Source organism: Otolemur garnettii, unplaced genomic scaffold, assembly GCF_000181295.1.
Source record: "Otolemur garnettii isolate 467f Iridium unplaced genomic scaffold, OtoGar3 scaffold00020, whole genome shotgun sequence".
In the NCBI taxonomy this organism is placed as follows: domain Eukaryota; kingdom Metazoa; phylum Chordata; class Mammalia; order Primates; family Galagidae; genus Otolemur; species Otolemur garnettii.
The window spans coordinates 13,100,055-13,107,281 of NW_003852415.1; positions in this window are offsets into that span (position 1 = coordinate 13,100,055).

The window sequence follows — 7,227 nt, forward strand, 5'->3', positions numbered from 1 at the left end:
ACACATATATATATATATTCAATAATACCATAAAGGGAAACCAGACTTGGATAAAATTGCAGTTAATGCCTTTCAAAGAATAGAAAATTATGATGCTTCACAAAAATTTTCCAAAGTTCAGTTTGTATGTGTTTTGATGCATACCAATCTCATATGCATATAGATGTGAAAATCCCCAAATTAACAACTTGAATCAAGTAAAGTATTAAAATAATATCATAACAAATTTGAGTATATCCCAGGAAAGTAAAAATGTGTTAAGAATAACAGAAACATTATTATTATATATAACTAAAAAGAGAAATAAATAGTCCTCCAGGATATCACACTAACCACATGAATTTAACGTCCTGCCCTCACCAAATGCCATAATATAGCAGAAAGCACATTAAAAATGTACATGAATAATAGCACAGGAAAACAGGAATACTTATCAAAAGCAGAGCTGGAACTCTAGAGATGGCAAAGTATTTTCTAAACAAATCCTCAAAGGAAGAAATAAAGTTAAAAATTAATATATTTGATTGGAGATATATTCAACAATTACCTAATATCAGGAAAATACAAGCCATGTGAAAGGGAAAATAAATAACTTGGGAAATTGCTTGCAACTCTTGTGACAAAGGATTTTCTTTTTGTGTAAAATTGTTTACTAATCAATAATGAAAGAAAAGCTCTCTAAGAGACACAGCTGATCTCACCAATGAGGAATCACGTACTTCAGTGAATAAAACCACATACTCTGGGCTCCTAACGTGTACAATGACTTACAAACAAACACATACACAAATGCGTGCATACGTGCACATGTGCACACACACACTACATACACAAAAAGCTTGTAAACACATACAAACATATATATAGATTAGCATATTAAAAATTATTCAACATTCTTAATTATAAATTAAAACAAGGCAGCATATTTTTCCATTTCTATTTTTAATAAATACAAAAAACTAACCATATTAATGGTTAAAATTAAATATTAAATATAGGTAAGAGAAAATGAGTTGTCACACTTACTTCGGATTATATGTGTATGAATTTCATATATATATTTATATATGTCAACATTTATATACAAGTAAAGCCAAAGTATTAAGTGCTCTGACCCTGGATTTTTACTGCAAGAAGTTTTTCTAAATAAATATTCCTTGGATAAGTATATAAGTTACTTTACTAAAATATGTATATCTCAATATCCAAAATTAGAAGACATGACGTTAATGTATTATTTCAATGCAATAAAATGCAACCCCACTGCTGATATAATGTAATGGATGTGTAATTACATAATGGAAAGTATTTGCTTATTATGATGGTAAGTAAAATGTATTAAATATTATGCATAAGTGCTAATATAGGATTAAATAAGCAAAATGTATTAAGTATTATGTATGAAAACAAACACTTAATAGGATTAAATAAAATAAAATATTATAAACAGTGCCTATATTACCTTATATGGAGGTGATTATCATTATTCACATTAGTTACAATCTAAAAACTCTCCACAGATTATTCTGGGGTAAATTATTAGTCTGGGTTCTCCAGGTAAAAACAATCAAAGAACTTACACGTATTTTGTGTTATATATATGTATATATATTATACATATCTCCATAAATGTGTGTGTGTGTGTGTCTGTATGTCTTTGCATGTACACGGATGGCCATGAAATTCATGTGAAAGTGTGCAATTTTAAATTGCACATGAACATTATGGACACCCCATGTGTGTATGTATATATTTAATGTTAAGTTTTTAAATAATTTTTGGTCCTTTGTTTGTTATTTCATTGTTTAAAATAACTCTTAAACATGGTGTTATCTAGTGTTCCTAAGTATAAGAAGTTGTGATGTGCCTTACAGAGAAAATACATGTGATGGATAAGGTTCTTCTATATATATCACTTAGTTTAAGGAATGAAATCACAAACAGAAAGAACAAAAAATATTAAATATACTTAAATATATTCTCTCTAGAAGCTAGATAGATAGATTGATTGATAGGTAAATAGATTGATTGAATGATTGATTTGACTCATCTTACAGAGACAGAAAAATCCAAGAACTTCAGTCAACAAGCTGGTGCCCCTGGAGAGCAGATGGTGTAGTTCTGGTCTGAGCCTGAAAGCCAGAGAATCAGGAGTGCTAATGAAGTAAGTTCCAGTCTGATTCCAAGTGTGAAGGTAAGAGCCAACAGATTTCCCTGCCTGCAGTCAGACAGAGAGAAAGAATTGTTGCTTAGTCAGCCTTTTATTTTATTCAGGCTTTGATAGATTGGATGATGCCCACATCCCACATTCCACACTGGAAGGAAATCGGCTCCACTTAGTCTATTGAACGAAATGTTAACCTCATCCAGAAGCACCTGAGACACACACCCAGAAATAGTGTTTAACCAAATATCTAGGCACCGTGTAGCCTAGTCAGGGACTAAACGATACTGAACCTTATTTATGAGTGTTTTTGTTTAAAGACACTCTAATATATATTGTTAATTTAACATTGAACTCTAGACCACCAATAACACTATAATTCGTGCCAGAAGAACCTTATCCATCACATGTATTTTCTCTGAAAGACACATCAAAACCTTCTTGTGCTTAGGAAGACTTGGTAACACCATGTTTAAGGATTATTTTAAGCAATGAAATCACAAACAAAAGGAACAAAAAATATCAAGGAACTTAACGCTAGATTACGAAAAGAACCAGGATGCTTGTTTATATGAGGAGAGCTGAAACAAAAAAAGGCAGAGTGTAGCCTTGACTGTACCTTATTGGACCTCAGCTGGGAACGTATGTGTAAATAGACTTGAATTTTTCACCATTCTGCAGGAGGCCATGACTGATTACCAAAGCATCATGAGTTCTGATTTGAGAGTTAGAAGTAAATGTTAGCAAGTCAGTGAATTTTCAAACATGAAATTTGTGAACATTGAAAGCTAACTGTATGTATTAGTATAGTTTTTTGGGACAAAAGGGACAAAATATGTCAATTTAAACCATATTGAGTTAAAAAAAATTATTGCATCATAATATAGGGCAATTTATGCTTTCCAACTTACTTGAGGCATGTAGACGAGAATTAAGGGTAGTCAAGTCTCTATAACAAAAAAAAAACATGTTTTAATTTATAGAAGGTCAGATCTTGGAGAAACATACACTGATAGAGTTTAGTATTAAAAATAATCATAGAATATTAAATTAAAACCTTATTAATTTAAAACCTATGATTAAAAATAATCATAGAATAAAACAATTTTTTTTCTCCCTTCAAATAAAAGAATGAAACATACTTAAGAACACCAGGAGATTGAACCAGCAGTATACCAGAAAATAAATCTTGGGTTAAAATTCCAGCAAATAAGAGAATATAGTGCTGCTGAACTTAAATATCAACTTTTAATACAGCATGTCCTGATTTTAATCCATGGCCTGAGTTCACACATTGCAGGAATCTATAGCATTGATTTTCTGAGTCATTTTTATATTACTCCTGTGTGGTGCATCTGAAGGGGTATGGAGGATTGACAACAGGAAGATGTTGTGAGAATCAATTCAGTGAGAAAATACAGAGGAAAACACTTTCTGAACTGTTACATGTTTCTCAAATATTTTACAGTATTATTTGTTGCTCTATTTGCTTGTCAGGCCCAAGGCTGACCTATACCTTAGTATAATATCAGGATACTTTCAAAATTCTGAAATGGAATCATCGAACATAAACATCTTTAAGGTTTATTATATGGAAGGTTTAAGAAAAGAAGGGAACAATCAGCATTTATTCATTTATTTAGCAAAGTTGATTGAGTTCTTGCTTTGGGCCGGGTATGCCGTTAGTCTTTTGGGAGGCAGTTCAGCAGAGAGACAAAAAAGAAAAAAAAATAGGTATGTTTATTACATGTTAACATGTGCATATTGTATGTTATATGCCAGCAACTTCAGCCACGTCACTCATAGGCGTACACTCCTATGTATTAGGAGTATATGTCTCAGACTTCCAGGGTCAAAGGGAATTATCCACAACAGAAGATATTTGTACCAACTACGCAAGTTGAGAAATTGCTCTCCAAACTTATGATGTAAGTTCTGGAAACTGAGTAGAAGGGCTGTTAGTTGGGGAATGGCGGGGACCTAGATCTTGAATGGGGAGATGTTGAGAGCTGAGATTGAAGGCTGCCACAGAGGAGTTCTTTCTATAGGACAATGGAAAACCATAGAGAGCTTTTAAAATGGGAAACCAGATGATTTAGAACTGGGGTCAGCTCACTTTTTCTGTGAAGGGTAGAGAGTAAATATTTCATGATTTGTGGGCTAATTATTCAATTGCTTCCTTGTACCAATACAGCCATAGATAGTATACATATGTATGAACAAATAATTGTGTTTAAAAGGAACTTTATTTACCAAAGCAGGCGGCTGATTTGGTTTGCTTTATGGTCCTCGTTTGCCACCTTGATCATAAAGTTCACTCTGGACAAAGAATGAAGGCAAATGGAACATACAGGATTTTGTTGTAAAAATTCAAGCCCCAAAGTCTTAACTAAGAGAACAGCAGCTCTGGGGGAATGAAAAAAGATGTATGAAGGGAAGGTGGAAAATTTAAAATAGATAGGAGTTGGAGATATGAAAGATGTAAATAGATGCAGGCTACAGATGGTTCAGGACACTGGGAAGATAATAGTACCATTCACTGAGATGATGAACACAGAACTGGAGCAGGATGGGTGATTTACAATGTAGACAAGCTGACACCTAAAGGTCATGACATCCGCATGGAGAGCGTTGATGTCTAGTCAGAAATTTAGAGCAGGGCTCAGGGGTACAGAAGTGAGTTAGACATTCCTCCTCTGCAATTATCCTATCTGTAGAAATATGGGGCCAAGAAATATCTAAGCACATTTTTTAAAACAACCACAATATCATCAAAGAATGAAACCTATATTCTGTTACAAATTGGTGCGAAGAAGGTGGCAAAGACAGCCTCCACTGGGAAAATAATTGAAACGTTGAATAGCAGAGTGTAAAAACCATTTTGCATTACTGTAGAATAGACTGCTTGGGGACATTTTCTTCTTCTCTAAACTTTACAATGCTAAGATGATCTTGTAACTATTATAAACCTGACATAATAAATTGGGAATGTTAAAATGTAATTATTTCCCATGGATTCAATCTGAAAATGTCAGCCTGGTGGTACTGTACTTAATTAAAGCAGCTCAACTATTTCACTGACAGACAGCTTTAGATATTGCGGTAAAGGTTTTTAAGCCAAATGAAAGAAGAAAGGGGATTCTCTCATCAATTATACCAATGTCTGTTAAAATTATCTGTGTTCGATCAATAAAATGATCACCGTATTGATTATTTTAATGTGCATATTCTTTTTCTCTGTCCTTACTTGGTCAAAACAATATAGTTCCCTTAAAAAAATATTTCTGTAGGTTAGAATTTCATCATAATGTGTTCTGTGATCGCATGGATTTAGGATATATGAAAGCTCAAAAAAAGTCCACTAAAGCACAATTACACTTAATAAATACCAAAAATATGTATGTTAAGCTTATCACTGCAAAAGTATGCAATGGAAATGTTTCACCATATAATTTAGATTCTATTTTAGGTGGAAAAAAATAGAAGCAATACTCACATTTTCTCCAATGGCATGCCATTTACATTGCAAATGTATTGTATTTTTATTAAAACTATGAGTATCATGTCCCTAAGCCTTTTCTCCAGATATTGTCCAGCTTATCATAGTGCAATATTTAAAGACATACTTGTGGGCGGTGCCTGTGGCTCAAGGAGTAGAGCGCTGACCCCATATGCCAGAGGTGGCAGGTTCAAACCCAGCCCTGGCCAAAAACAAACAAATAAACAAACAACAACAAAAAAAAAAACTGTAAAAAATAAATAAATAAATAAATACATACTTGTATATGTAAATATCCAAGAAGAACATGTGAAGGGTCAAGGGAAATATTTCAGGGTATATGAGATTAAAGAGAATAATATACTATATTTACCTTTAATAATTGCTGTTTTTATTCTCACATATCCTGAGCTGAAAAAGTGATATTATTTTTTACACCACAGAAGATGGTCAACTGGCTACTAGTTTTTGTAAAAAAAAATAAAGCTGCATCTCATGACAGAAGAGTAAAATGTATATATAAGTAGAAATAAGAAATATCACAGCCAAATAATCCATTATTTTATTCTGTATGTTAATAAAATTAAGAAGTGAATAATGACTATTAATGCATTTAACTGTGGACCTAATCTGATGCTTATTCACTGGGAATGGCCTCACTAAATTGAATTTTATACATGTATAATAAAGGCTTGTGCAATCAACTAAGATATCCCATATGGAAGGTTAGCATGCGTTGGTGAACATTTTATGACACTATTAAGTACAAAGTCAATGAACAGTACCCACAGAAATAACCTATCTATAAATCAAAGTCAAAATTTGCAATGAATCATAAGAAAATTGTACCTGATAAATGCAGTTAAAATGCACCATCAGGATGTAATTGCAGTTGAGGGTCATTAGTCCTCTTTGGTTCTCCCACCCCAGACACTTTTCTGTGATCAGTGAGACTTGATTATCATGGTGCTATCTTGTACTGTATGCTGGACTTCATGGCATGGATATCTCCTAAAAATAACTTGAATGGATCTGACTGCAAGAAATATTTGAGGGTTGTATGTCATATGATGGTATCTCTCATAGACCCATATGAAATAGTGCAATATTGTTCCACTTAATATTTTACCTAGTTCAATAATCATATTTCTAAGCTTCCTTGAAGCCATCTAAGACATATGCAATCTAGCTGAAAAGCTACACTAATTTCAAAGTAGATACTACAGTCCCTCCAATCAGAATTCAAGCAAAATTTGATATGGCTCCAAAGCAGCGGTTCTCAACCTGTGGGTCATGACCAATGAAAATACATCCTGCAAGTCAGATATTTACATTACAATAATTCATAACAGTAGCAAAATTACAGTTATGAAGTAGCAACGAAAATAATTTTATATTTGGGGGTCACCACAACATGAGGAACTGTTTTAAAGGGAAGTGGCACTTCTCTAAAGAGATAAGAATGATGATTTCATGATTTTGTCCCAGACAAGCAGACTAAAAACTGGAGGAACTGACATGCTTAAAACTCTGAGAGTTTTATGCAAATGCTTTTTTTCTTAAT